Source organism: Tupaia chinensis, unplaced genomic scaffold, assembly GCF_000334495.1.
Source record: "Tupaia chinensis unplaced genomic scaffold, TupChi_1.0 Scaffold145147_1, whole genome shotgun sequence".
Classification (NCBI taxonomy): Eukaryota; Metazoa; Chordata; class Mammalia; order Scandentia; family Tupaiidae; genus Tupaia; species Tupaia belangeri.
In genome coordinates this window covers 2,130,939-2,145,855 of record NW_006205007.1, presented here as the reverse complement: position 1 = coordinate 2,145,855, position 14,917 = coordinate 2,130,939, and the positions used below count along the sequence as shown (strand labels likewise).

General features: G+C 39.8%; 1 pseudogene; it reads left to right on the top strand.

Annotated features, from left to right (window-relative positions):
• The first annotated feature begins 9,346 nt into the window (after positions 1 to 9,346).
• The window catches only part of LOC102468612 (histone-binding protein RBBP4-like), a 24,402-nt pseudogene continuing 18,831 nt past the window's right edge, over positions 9,347 to 14,917 (top strand).

Here is a 14,917-nt window from a genome sequence, read left to right as displayed (position 1 = left end):
GGTACCTACGAGTGGAACTGTTAGATCATATGGTAGTTCTATTTGCGGTGGTTGAGGAACCTCCATATTGTTCTCCCAGTGGCTGAACCAATTTACATTCCCACCAACAGTGTAGGAGTGTTCTTGTTTCACCACATCCCCACCAGCAGTTATTTATTTTTTTTTTTTAATCTTTGCCATTCTGACTGTGGTTAGGGAGTATCTCATTGTGGTTTTAATCTGTATCTCCCTTACAATGAAGGATGTTGAGCATTTTTTCATATGCTTTTTGGCTGTTTATATGTCTTCCTTAGAGAGTTGTTTATTCATTTCATTTTCCCATCTTTTAATTGAGTTAATCATTTTCTTCTGGGTAAGCCGCTTGAGTTCTCTCTGTATTCTGGTTATCGGTTCCTTATCTGAGGTACAGTTAACAAAAATTCTCTCCCATTCTGAGGATTATCAATTCACACTAATTACAGTGTCCTTTGCTGTGCAGAAACTTTCTTAATCTGATGTAATCCTACCTGTCTATTTTGGGAATTATTGACTGTGCTTTGAGGGTCTTGCTTAAGAAGTCTTTGCCTACCCCAATGTCTCTCAGAGTTTCTCCAGTGTTTCCCAGCAGTAGTTTTATAGTTTGTGGTCTTAGGTTTAGATTTTTGATCCACTTTGAGTTGATTTTTGTTAATGGTGACAGATAGGGGTTCAAAATCATCTTTCTGCTGGTGGATACTTTTCCAGCACCATTTGCTAAAAAGGTTTTCCTTTTCCCACTGGATTGATTGATATCCTTTGTCAAAGGTGAATTGGCTGTATATTTTGTGGTTTATTTCTGGGGCCTCTACTCTCTTCTATTGGTCCTCATGTCTGTTTTTGTGCCAATACCATGCTGTTTTGATTATCACAGCTTTGTCATATATTTTGAGGTCAGGAAGTGAGATGCCACCCACTCCACTGTTCTTACACAGGATGGCTTTGGAAATACGGGGTCCTTTATGATTCCAGACAAATTCTATGGTTGTATTTTCTAGATCTGTGAAGACTATCTCTTGTAATTTTATTGGGATTGCATTAAACATGTAGATTAATTTGGTTAGAATTGCCATTTTGATTATATTAATTCTGCCAATCCAGGAACATGGAATGTCCTTCTACTTTTTAGTGTCCTTTTTGATTTCCTTTTTAAGGTTTTCATAGTTTTCCTTGTAGAGCTCTTTGACTTCCTTGGTTAGTTTTAGTTCTAGGTATCTTATATTTATTGTGGCTATGGTAAATGGGATTAATTTATTCAATTCTGTCTCTGTCTGCTTGTTGTTTGTATACAGAAATGCTATAGATTTTTGTAAGTTAATTTTGTATCCTTCCACTTTACTGTATGCATTTATTACTTCTAGAAGTTTTCTTGTGGATACTATTGGGTCTTCTATGTATACTGCCATGTCATCTGCAAACAGATGATTTCAGCTCTTTCTCTATTGGAATGCCTTTTATTTCCTTTTCTTGTCTGATCACATTGGCTAGGACTTCCAGTACTATATTGAATAGGAGCAGAAAAAGTGGGCAGCCTTGTCTTGTACCAGTTTTTAGTGGAAAAGTATTCTATTTTTCCCCATTCAACATAATGTTAGCTAAAGGTTTTTCATAGATGGCTTTTATTATGTTGAGAAATGATCCTTCTATGCCAATTTTCCTGAGAGTCTTAATCATAAAGCAATGTTGTATTTTGTCAAATGCTTTTTCCACATCAATTGAGATGATAACGTGTTTTTTTTTCTTTCTTTATGTTAATATGGTGTATTACATTTATGGTTTTGTGTATGTTGAACCACCCTTGTTTCCCTGGAATAAAGCCTACCTGGTTCTGATGAATAACCTTTTTTATATGCTGTTGAATATGGGTAGCAAGTATCTTGTTGAGAATTTTTGCATCTATATTCACCAAAGATATAGGTCTATAGCTTTCATTTACATTAATTTTCTTAATTGTAGTTTCTATTGTGCGTTTCACATATGGTGAGAAACTTTAAGGCCCTCTTGGAATACTTGGAATGACAGAAAATCTTTCCATTCTAGGTATGAGATGTAGTCTGGGTAACTGGCCAATGCAATGGCATTTCCGAGCATATTAACTTTTTTTTAGAAGAGGGAAGGAATATTTACTATTTGAACTATTTTGGGGAATCCAAAAATTATGGCAGTCATAATCATGCTGACTCACTATTTGTTTTGGTTTGGTTCTCTCCAAATATGTTGTATAGACACAGCTTATTATTACCCTATTTCATTCCTCAACCTTTTACATTTTCAGAAGTGAGCAGTTCTTGTTTATTGGCATAGAAGTTTACAGGTATGGGTATAATTTAGGAGTTTTTTTTTAGAGTTTTTTTGCTATAGGGCGCGTGTACTCGCCAGACAGACAGAGAGACAGAGAAATAGAAAGCGAGAAATCACCCCCCAGGGGGGATGGCCATGCCGAAATCCCTTCTCCATTCTCCTCTCGGGATCTTGGGCACGCATGCACATGCGTCCGGTGTGAGTTTAAGCCACTGGGTCCAAGGGTCCAAGACGTGAACCGCGGTCAACTACATGGGAGTCCAGCGACATAGCCATTACGCTAACTGTGGGTCCCAGGAGTATTTTTTGTTTTAAAGGTTTTTGTCATAGAATGCATTCACTCATTGGAGAGAGACAGAGATACAGAGCAAGACAGTGAGAAGGAAAGTGATTTCTCATTTCTCTAGGGGGGATGACCATGCCATATTCCCTTATTCATTCTCTTCCTGAGATTTTGGGCACACACACACACACACACACACAGCCTCTAGGTCTGAAACCTGAACCATGATTGGTCATGTATGAGTCCAGCACCTTAACCACCATGTCACCTGCTCGCCCTGATTTAGGAGGTATCTTAGAGTTTTTGGACAAAGAAATTTCTCCACTGTTTTATATTATTTATTTACTTTAAAAAATTTTAGAGAGATTTTTGCTGTAGGGTTCATGCGAGAAATCACCCCTCGGGGGGGACAAAATTATCGCAATCCCTTCTTCTCTATTCTCCTCTCGAGATCTTGGACACACACACACACACACACACACTTGGCGTGAGTTTTAAGCCACTCTGTCTGAGACTTGAATCACAGTCGACAATGTGGGAAACAAGCGACATAACCATTTCGCCATCTGCTGGTCCCTCCCACTGTTTTCCTTTTTTTCTTTCTTTTTTTTAAAAAGAATTTTTTATTTTATTTTATTTATTCATTCATTTTATTTTAATTTGACATAGAGAAAGAGAGAGAGAGAGAGAGAGAGAGAGAGAGAGAGAGAGAAAGTGAGAAAGCAAGTGACCAGGTCCAGAACTCTGTGTTTGGCCATGTGGGAGTGTCCAGTGTCTTAACCACCACACAACCTGCTGGTCTCCCCTCCCACTGTTATCTAAAACTCCACCTTATATGATTAATTTTCATATGCTCAACGTGTTTTTCCTGTTGTTATCATCTCTTAACAACTTAGTGAAAATAATTTTTATCAAGTTTATTTATTCCTATTTGAAGAGGAATCTACCAGTCTCAGGAATGTGCAAGGCAGTCTAATGAAAGACAAGAGCACTCAGAAAAGGGAAGATAGAAGGACATTTATCCGTTTTAAACTTTACTGTATTAATGTTCCAAATATCTACATGAGAGGCCTCACAGGTTTTCTCTCTTCAAAAGAAACTTTAAAATGGTGCTAAAATCAATTTGTAAGTGAGGCATGTTAATGATGGGACATTGCTTTTCATTACTACATGGAGTCTTACTAGAGTTTAAAGAGAAGTTTTCTTGGGACTAGTAGTTAGTGTAATGGCTATGTCACTGGACTCCCATGTAGTCAACCGTGGTTCAAGTCCCAGACCCGGTGTTTTAAAACTCATGTTGGTTGCATGTGCGTGCATGCCGAAGACCCTTAGAGGAGAATGGAGGAGAAGGAATTGCGGCATGGCCATCCCCCCAGAGGGGTGATTTCTCACTTTCTGTTTCTCTGTCTCTCTCTACCTTTCTGGCAAGCGCATGCACGCTATAGCAAAAACCTCTCCAAAAAAAGGAAAAAAAAAAAAAGAGAGATGTTTTCTTTAACAACACAGATGAGGAGCATATTTGGTGTGAAATATCTATAAAGTATCAATAACTGGAATATGCTTAGCTACATCTTCCCATATTAACATGACTGTATTCAGAGAATTCTGCTCTTTATTACCTGATTTCTCTAAAAATCGATATTTATTTACTTATTTTTTCATATCTCTGGTCTCACATTTGCACACATTTGAATGCTTGTTCTTATTTTTTAAAATTGTTAAATGGGGTACCAGCAGATGGCATAATGGTTACATCGCTTGACTCCCACGCAGTCAACCACGGTTTGAGTCTCAGACCTGGTGGCTTGAACTCAAGCTGGTGTGCATTTGTGCCTAAGATCTCAAGAGGAGAATGGGGGGGAGAAGGGATTGCAGCATGGCCATCCCTTCTGGGGGTTGATTTCTTGCTTTCTGTCTTTCCAGTGAATACACATGCCCTACAGCAAAAAGCTCTCTTCAATAAATAAATAAATAAGTTGTTAAGTGGATGTGTACTAGTCAGAAAAATGCCACATATTTTTATAGGACTAATTCAAAATATCATAGAAAGATGCCAAGTTATGGTTTTGTTTGTTTTCCTTTTTTTTTTTTTTTAAATCTTAACCTGTGGAAAATATGCCAAAAGATCTTAGTGTTCAGTTAACTGAAAAATTTAAGTGAACATCTCGTTGATAACAATCTTAATTTGAACTCTGTAATTTCCCTGGATCAAGCTGTATACTTTTTTCTGCCTGTTAAAATATGCATTCAATGGAATGTACTTTTTGTTATAAATTATGGAGTCTGTTTCCCGTGAGCCATGTGGCAACAATATGTGCTCTCCATTGACACCGTGAGCCTCTCCGAAGAGTAATCCTCTGTTCACCTTCCTCCACCTTCCTATCTCCAGAGCTTTGCCTGATGTCTAGCACACTTCAGGTACATCCCCTGACATGTAGAATCAATGACTTAGTGATTAGGTAGATAAATACAGAAGAGGGGGAAGTAAACCCTTTAAGAAACTTAATGATTCTATCCATGTAGGTCATTATTGTGACAATACTTTATGAGAAAATAGGATTGAATATGCTTGCTTAGAGAAATTTACTCTCCAGCATTTTGGGTTTCATTGAGTCATTTAGAAAGAACAGACTAAAAGACAGAGTGCTATGCTGAGAAGATAATTATTTTTTAAAATATAAATATTGGTGCTGGACAGTGAGGCAGAAGTGAAGGATGGTGCTCTGTGAGGGGGTCCCACATGAGAAGGTTCCTGGTTTGGGTCTGGAGATCACCCTGTGTATGCCAGACTTGCATATGCACGTGGTCTGGGCTAGCTGAAGGCTGGGGGTAAACTGCGGCACCAGGACCTTGCTGGGGGTGCTGTCTCTCGGCCTTTTTAGAAGAAATAAATAAATAAACTTAAAAAAAATTATATCTGATTCAAATGGTTTATTGCACAATATTTGCTATTGTTAGTTTTTGTGTGTATGTATGTGTGTATGTATGGATCATCTCACCAACTAGATTATGAATTTGTTGATAGTGCCTGGGCTCTTAGCAGTTTTAATTCCCTATACATGGTAAGAGGTCAGTAGCACTTACTGAGTTCACGACTTAGTGAGCAATTTTGTAAAAGAGTATGTGCATGGTTTTCCAACTATAAAATTGAGAGAATAAGGGGGGTCATTATGCAGTTGGCATAATGGCTATGTCGCCGGACTCCCATGTAGTCGACCACGGTTCGAGTCCTGGACCCAGTGGCTTAAACTCACACTGGGTGCATGTGCGTGCGTGCCCAAGATCCCAAGAGGAGACTAGAGGAGAAGGGATTGCGGTGTGGCCATCCCCCCTGAGGGGGGTGATTTCTTGCTTTCTGTCTCTCTGTCTTTCTGGTGAGCACACGTGCCCTATAGCAAAAACCTCTCCAAAAAAAGAAAAAATAATCGAGAGAATAATACTTTTGCTGTATTCTCATACAAAGTTTTTATTTGTGCATTTGAGTCCTGTCAAAGTTTATATTCGTGCTTTGAGTCCTGCAAAACTGATTTTTTAGAAGAATTATTTAATTTTATTTATCATTATCATTTAAAAATTTGCTATAGGTCACATATATTCACCAAAGAGATACAGAAAGGGAGAGAGAGAGGGAGAGAGAGAGAAAGTAAGAAAACAAGTCATCAGATTCAGGACTCAAATCGACCATGTAGGAGTCCAGTCCTTTAATCACCAATAAAAAAATTTTTTTTGAGAGGTTTTTGCTATAGGGCACGTGTACTGGCTAGAAAGACATAGAAAGACAGAGAGACAGAAAACAAGAAATCATCCCCAACAGGGGATGGCCACACCACAATCCCTTCTCCCCCATTCTCCTCTTGGAATCTTGGGCATGTACAAGCACCTGGCGTGAGTTTAAGCCACCAGATCCAGGACTCGAACTGCAGTTGACTACATGAGAGTCCAGTGACATAGCCATTACGCCAACTCCTGGTCCCCAAGATGATTTTTAACAATAAAAATTAGAGTAAGAATTTTAGTAGCTTTATGACTGTGCAAGTAAATAATTATTTACTTAATTTTATTTACTACTATTGTTTTTTTATTTGACCAGAGAGAAACAGAGAGGGAAAGTGAGAAAGCAAGCTGCCAGGTTCGAAACTCAAATAGTGGTCAGCCATGCTAGAGTTCAGTGCTCTAACCACCACACCACTTATTGGCCCCACTTTATGATTGTTTTCTGTTTGGTTGTTTTTTCTTTAGAGAGATTTTTGCTACAGGATGCATGTGCTCGCTGGAAAGACTGAGAGAGACAGAAAGCAAGAAATTATTCCTCACTGGGGAATGGCCATGCCACAATCCCTTCTCTTCCATTCTCCTCTCGGGATTCTGGATGTGCACATACATGTGCCTGGCATGAGTTTTTAAGCCACTGGGTCCAGGATTCGAATTGAGATTGACTATGTGGGAGTCCTGCTGCTTCACCATAACACCATCTGCTGGTCCCACTTTATGACTATTTTAAAACATTTGTTTGAAAGATTAAGTTGCAAAAGCTTCTCCTTTTTTTTTTTTTTTTTGGTTTATGTTTTTGCCATAAGGTGCATGAATTCGCAATAAAGAGACAGTAAGAGGGAAAGTGAGAAATCAGCTCCGGGGGTATTTCCCCACTGCAGTCCTTTCTTTCTCCTCTATTCTCCTCCTGGGATTTTGGTTATGTGCGCACACTTGCCTGGCATGATTTTTAAGCCACCAGGTCTGGGACTCCAACTGCAGTTGTCCATGTGAGAGTCCGGCACCTCAATCACCACGTCACCTGCTGGTCCTGCTACTTTCTTTCTAAAAGTTTATTTGTATCTTGAGAGAAAGAGGGAAAGACAGGCCCCTTCAACAGAACGTCACACTGTCATCCTTCCCCAGCCTTTCCAGCCAGCCGGGATCACCCGCATGCGTGCATATGCCTTGTGTATACAGGTCCACTGGGAACCCAGCCCAGGTATTCCACGCGATTTCTAGCTTTGCGAAGTGCTGTGCTGCTGCTGTGTGTGAGCCTGAGCCAGGCTTCTGGCTTTTGTATCTTGGGAATGACGTGTAAGTTGTTGGAAACCCAGTTTGTTTTAATTTAAATGGAATTTAGTTGTTTCTTCATAGTATTTTTGTGAGGTTAAATCTGATCACATGTTTAACTCAAAGGGGTGCCCAATACAGAGCAGATACCAACAGATGAGAGCTTCTTAACCTACCTCAGTTTTCTGTCCAGTTCTCATGGCAATCTGACCGATGTTACGGTCTCAAGTACCTTGGGTCTGCTTTAATCAGTATCTCCCCCATGAACTCTAGACCTATTTTTTCAGGCACCTTTCTGAGATTCACACATTTGTATCCTTACTTGCACCTTATACTTACCAAGGTCCTAGCCAAATTTTTTTTGGTGAGCTTTATTTATTTATTTATTTTTAGCTATAGGGCATGTGTGCTTGCCAGAAAGACAGAGACAGAGAAACAGAGAGATAGAAAGCGAGAAATCACACACCACCCTCCACCCCCGCCCGAGAGAGGATGGCCATGCTGCAATACCTTCTCCTCCAGTCTCCTCTTGGGATCTTGGGCACACACACACACATGCCCTGTGTGAGTTTAAGCCACTGGGTCTGGGACTCGAACCATGGTTGACTACATGGGAGTCCAGCGACATAGCCATTACACCAACTGCTGGTTCTGGTCCTAGCCAAATTTAATTTAACTTGCCCCACATCCAGAATTCTTTTATTGTTACTGAAATCACCATTCTGGAGCAACCAGTCTGAAGACTATGGGCTGAGTTTTATTTATTTTGTTTTCTTCGTTTATTTTGTTGAAGTTTGGGAAAACAAATTTAGTGTAACAGGGTAGAAGGTCACCTGCCTCTCTTTACCCAAAACAATGCCTAAAGGATGGCAGTGTCTCGGTGAGGTCCACAACTACGGCTACAGTCTCCAGGTCCAGGTCTCTTCTCAGAGAGACCTGGTAAACACTAACTCTTTCTTCTCTAGCTTTGACTGTAGACTCCTAGCTGTGAACTCCAATTTGAAAACAATTTTGTAATTCAGATGGCATAGCACAATTGATTACATTTCCACTTTCTTTGTCCAGTCGTCCCTCTCTTATCCGTGGTTTTCCTCTCTGTGATTTCAGTTACCCGTGGTATTGCACAATAAGATATTTTGAGAGAAAGAGAAAGCAAATTTACATAACTTTTAGTATATTGTGTCAATTGTTCTATCTTATTATTGGTTTTTGTTCTTAATCTCTTACCATGCTTAATTTACAAATTAAACATTATCATGAATATGTATGTATAGGAAGAAACATTTATATGTATACAAACACTTATATACATTTATATATAAATTTATATATAAATATACAAACATTTATATATAGATATATATGTCTATATTTATATATATGAGTCTATACTGAAATATTTATATATATTTTTAAGATTTCTGCCATAAATCATGTATATTTGCCAGAAAGAGACTGTGAGAAGGAAAATGAAAAATCACCTCCTGGAGGGATGGGCATACCACAATCCTTCCTCCTCTATTCTCTTCCTGGGACTTTGGGCACACATGCACATACATTCAACATGATTCTCAAGCCACCAAGTCTGGGACTTGAACTGTGGTCCACCATGAGAGAGTCCAGTGCCTTAACCACTATGCCAGCTGCAGGCCCTGAAACATTGTATAGATAAGGTTCAGTACAATCTTTCCTTTCAGGCACCCAATGACGGTCTTAGAAGATACTCCCGTGGATAAGGAGAACTACTGTAATAGTCACGTTCTAGGCCTGACACATGGGTTAACATTCTGGGTTAGATTTGATTTTTGCCAAATCTCCTTATCTGCACAGTTACATATACCTATTTCACTTGCTAAGATGAAAACAAAACTCATCTTTATGACTAGAAGATTCCTAGTGAAACTGGGAACTTAGGTCCAATGTTGCTAATCAGTCCGTTGGGTTCTACTTTATCTCGTATTTATCTTGCATACATCCCATTGCTTCCAGATCCATTGACATCATCCAGGAAATCATTATTTTTTACCAGCATCATTGCAGTGGCCTCTGACATTAGGCTTTAGCTGAAACCACCACCAACACCACAAACAAACAAAAACAAGCCCCAAAGTAGCTTCGATGCCAGTGACTTAATTTTCTTTCTATATCAATCAAGAAGATCATAAGTAGGACTTTCTCTTTCTTTCTTTCTTTCTTTCCTTCTTTCTTTCTTTCTCTCTCTCTCTCTTTCTTTCTTTCTTTTCTTTTTTTCTTTTTAGAGATTTTTGCCATAGGGCACATGCACTTGCCAGAAAGAAAAAGAGACAGAAAGTGAGAAATCACTCCCAGTAAGGATAGCCACTCTGCAATCCCTTCTCATCTATTCTTCTCTTGGGATTTTGGACACACACTTTAAAGCTGCTGGGTCTGGGACTCAAACTGCATACACTTTGTGGGAATCCAGCATTGTAACCACTGCGCCATCTGCTGGTCCTGTAAGTATGAGTTTCTTTGGTTGCTTCAATAGCTCTGCCATGTCACCACTCTGAATTGGCTTTCTGTGACTTTCTTGATCCTCTCTTCATGACCACACTGTAGCTGTACAAGCTCCAAACATCAGGTCCTAACACCAAAAACATTTAACTGCATTGAAGAAGAGGAGAATTTTCCTTACATGTGTTTCTTATCATGGGAGAAGTTTCCTTGGATAACTTTCAGAAGACTTCCTTTTCATCTAATTAGCCAGGACTGGGTCACTTTCCTATGGCCTATTGCAAATGCAACCAGAATGATGAGTATCTGCTATTTTTAATCTCTATTATATTTGTTAATGAGACTCTCTCTCTTCTTTTTTCTTTTAGAGAGCAATTTTTTGCTATAGGGCGAGACAGGGAGAGAGGTAGAGAGACAGAAAGCGAAAAATTATACCCCAGAGGGGATGGCCACGCTGCAATCCCTTCTCCTCCATTTTCCCTTCAGGATCTTGGACGCACACACACATATGCCTGGAGTGAAACTGGGGTCGACTACGTGGGAGTCCAGTGACGTAACCATTATGCCATCTGTTGGTCTCAGATTGGGAAAGTTCTTAAATTAGTATTTAAATCCACCTTGCATTTCTGCCAAATGTGTTTGTTTGAGTACATTTCTGAATGAAATGTCATCACTCTTGTCTTAGACGTCCAGTAACTTCTTTTCCTAGTGATTACAGTTCAGTCCAGCTCCTTTCACTCTCGTGTTTCTCATACTTTATTCTTCCAAGGGCCAGTCCTAGAATCCAGAACAGGGTCATCTCATCTCTACGTTCATGCTTTTGCTCATGGCATCTCCTCCTTTTGGACTCATCCTCACAATCTTTCACTCAATGCCAACTTAGACCTCAATACTCAGCTCTAAGGCTTCCTTTTCCATGGGACCTTCTTAATTTTCCTCCATTGGCTGTAATTTCTTCTTGCTTTCAACTTGCACAGCACTTTCCCTGTACTGTAGAACCTGACCACTCCCAGAGTTAACATTGGAATTTTGCTTACTCACAAGACCCCCACCAAGGTGCAGTTGAAAGACATTTTCAGCATCGCCGAGGTGCATCCGAATCTTGTCAGCTGTAAAGCTGTGTGTAGGAATGAATTTTTTCCATTGGCGAGTGAGTCTTATGTTGCCTGAGATTTAGAACTCAGTGAGGCTTTACTGCTCTTTCCTTGTTGTAATATAGGCAGAAGCTTTGTGAATTTACTAAAAGCTGTACTCCATTGTGGAAAATGGCTGTTAATTAAGAGGCAAAACTTCAGGTGAAGTTGAAAAGGTAGTTAACTTTTGGGTTAAGGAGGGGACAGGGAAGGGACAATTCTCTAGAAAAATGTGATTTATGAGATAGTCAGGAACCTGGAAAATAGTTGCATATTCTTGAGATTGAGGTAAAGATGGCTTCTTATTTTGTATTGTAATTATTCATATATGGCACCCTTAAAGACAGGAAGATTTCAGAAGGCAGGGAGCAAATCATACAGTGTGATGTGAACCTCAGGAGACAGAATTGAGAAGAAGTTACAAGTGTCTATTCTCCAAGACTATGTGACCTTTAGAAAGATTCTTGAGGGGGTCAGCAGGTGGCGTGGTGGTTAAAGGCACTAGGTTCCCACATGGCTGACCATCCTTTGCGTCCCAGACCTGGCGGCTTGCTTTCTCACTTTCCCTTTCTCTCTCTCTCTCTGTCTGGTCAAACTAATATTAATAACAATAATATAATAATAATAACAAATGGAAATAAACTGTAAAAGTATAGATGACTAAGTGATGACCCTCATTAAATACCCCTACATCTATCATGAGAGCTAATACTCAGAAAAGATTTGTCTAATGAATGAATGAATGAGTAAAGAGAAAGCTATCATAATAAAAACTAACTTATAAGAGGGACCAGCAGTTGGTGTAATGGCTACATCACTCCCACATAGTCGACTGTGGTTCGAGTCCCGGACCTGGTGGCTTAAATTTAAGTGAGGTGTGCATGTGTGCGTGCCCAAGATCCCTAGAGGAGAATGGAGGAGAAGGGATTGTGGCATGTCCATCTCCTTGGGGGTGTGATTTCTCGTTTTCTGTCTCTCTCTCTCTTTCTGGCAAGCACACACACCCTATAGCAAAAACCTCTGAAAAAAAGAAAAAGAAATTAAAAAAAAAAAAAAACATAAGAAAAAAACCTCTTTTTTTCCCACAACAGTGTCTCTGAGTTTCTAAGGCATTTTATTTGCTTGCATTACTAAGATATGGAAATCAATAAAATCATTACTGAGAATTAGATATCAGTAGATTATATCAACTTTAATATGAAGTGGAATTTCTTCCTTAAATACATTGGCTATTCACGAGCTGCTAGGCTTGTGCGGTTCCTGTTTTCAGCATCAGTGGAGGTCTTCACGTACTTCACAACTTTGCAGTTCCTCTGGGACTATCTATTATCCCACAGATCCATTTCCATCTATAATTTCTTTAAAAATTTAATAAAATTTACTGTAAGATGCCTGTGTTGTGTATTGTCTTCAAACATAAGCTTTTCTATATTTTTCTTGACTATTGAGCTTTTTAAAGGGTCTGGTATGATTGGAATGTTACCCACTTTTGCTTCAGGTTTGCCCCTCTCCAAGGTAAGAACAGGGTCTCTGCTCTCATGATTTTCCTCACTCTACTGCTAGGTCAACTGAACTTAATATTAAACAATGCTATGAACTGGACTGGGGCATTAAATGGTTTAGTTTTTCCTATGATCTACTATAGAAAAAGAAATATTTTCCTCCTCAGTCAGCAGGCTGTGTGGTGGTTAAGGGGCTGAGTCCCACATGACTATGTGGTTTGAATCCTGGACTGGTAGCTTGAAAATCACACAGTCATGTGTACGAGCATGCTCAAAATCCTGAGAGGAAAATGAAAGAGAAGGGATTGTGGTGTGACCATTCCTCTGGAGGATGATTTCTTACTTTCTCTGTCTTTCTCCAGGGAGTGCAGGTGCCTTACAACAAAAATAAAGATAAGTAAGTAATTAATTTAAAAAAGGAAAAGAAATAATTTTTTTCTCCCTCTGGGAGAATAGGCATTATTCCAGTTAATGTGCAGATATTTAAATTAATCACAAATTAAGGAACCAGCAGATGGCAGAATGGTTATGTTGTTGGACTCCCACATAGTAGACCGTGGTTTGACTCCCAGGCCCAGAGGCTTAAACTCATACCAGATGCGTGTGCATGAGTACTCAAAACCCCAAGAAGAGAATGGAGGAGAAAAGATTGCAGCATGGCCATCCCCCCTGGGGGAGTGATTTCTTACTCTCTGTCTCTCTGGCAAGCACATGTGCAAAAATCTCTCTTTAAAAAAAATGAATTAATCACAAATTAGTAGGCTGGGGAGATCATGCTACTACAAACTAGGAAGTTTCTCTTATAATTTCTCTGCCACTCAAAGTTGGTTTTATTATTGGACATTATTTTAATAATAATGATTTATTTGAGTTGAAGTAGCCTTCTCCCCCCCCCCCCCAACAATGGTTAATGCTATTACATCAATGGGGTCATTAATTATTATCCCTGCTCAGAAATCTTAAGCTTGTCCTGTTCTGTGTTCTTTGCTCTCTGCCAAATACTGGAGTGTAGCTTTCCCTCTATTCCTGCATTTTGAGCCCCAAAGCATTGTGTGTACTTGAGGGTAGCCACAACAGGGTTATCGAAAGAACCAGCCAGTTTTTGATGTAGGCAGACGTTACTTTAGCTGGGAAGTCCCTTGGTGAGGTAGTGTGTTGGACAGAGTGGGTTTTGCTCAGGCACCAAAGGCTGTAGCAACTAGCAACTACGTGGGTGGGGTGCTACAGGTGGAACAACTGCCTTCAAAGCTGTGATCATGGAAACCCCTGGGACCTATAGATGTTTCCTTCTATGGCAAAAGAGGCTTCATAGACATGGTCAAGTGGAGAATCTTGTAATGGAGAGGTTATCTTGGATTATCCAGGTGGGCCCTAAATGTATTACAAAAATCCTCATATCAGAGAGAGTAGAAGGTCAACGGAGATGCTATGACAGAGCCTAGAGAGGAGAGAGAGGGAGAGAGAGAGAGAGAGAGAGAGAGAGAAATGATGTGAGCTAAGGAAGAACAGCCTCTGGCAAGAGGCTAGAAAAAGCAAAGAATGGAATGCTAGCACCTTGATTCTAACCCTGTAAGCCTTATTTCAGAGCCCTGGCATCCAGAACTGTAGGAGAACCAACTGATGTTACTTTAAGCCACTGCATTTGTGGTAAGATGCTACAGCAGAAATCAGAAACGAACGTAGGTAGTTCTGACTTGAGTGATTCTGAGTGGTAGGCTGTGAGGGGTTTTCTCCTTCATTAGCCCAGGACTTTCTGACCAGGCTGTTAGCAGGAGCTCCTCTTTCATTCTTCTCACTGGTATCTCTTGAGCAACAGGACCTCCCCTAGGGCGAACTTTGCTAATTTAGGTCAATGTACCATGAGCCCATCTGGTGACTTTCATCTTCTTTTCCTGCTAGTCGCTATTCTCTTCACTTTTCACCACGGTTTATTATTCATTGTCTTTCTCAGTAAGACCTGCTGGCCCACAAACCTTAGAAGCAGAGTCGACTTTAGGAGTTGTCCATTTTCTTCAAATTCATGCTAGGTTTAACTTTCAAATATTCTTTGGATAAAAATGGAAATGTTTATATTTCATCCTTGTAATGCAACAAGAGGAGAAAGGTAAACAAAGCCACTGTATTTGTGCATGAAAAAAAGTAGAACATTCATGCTTTGCTGTCTACTT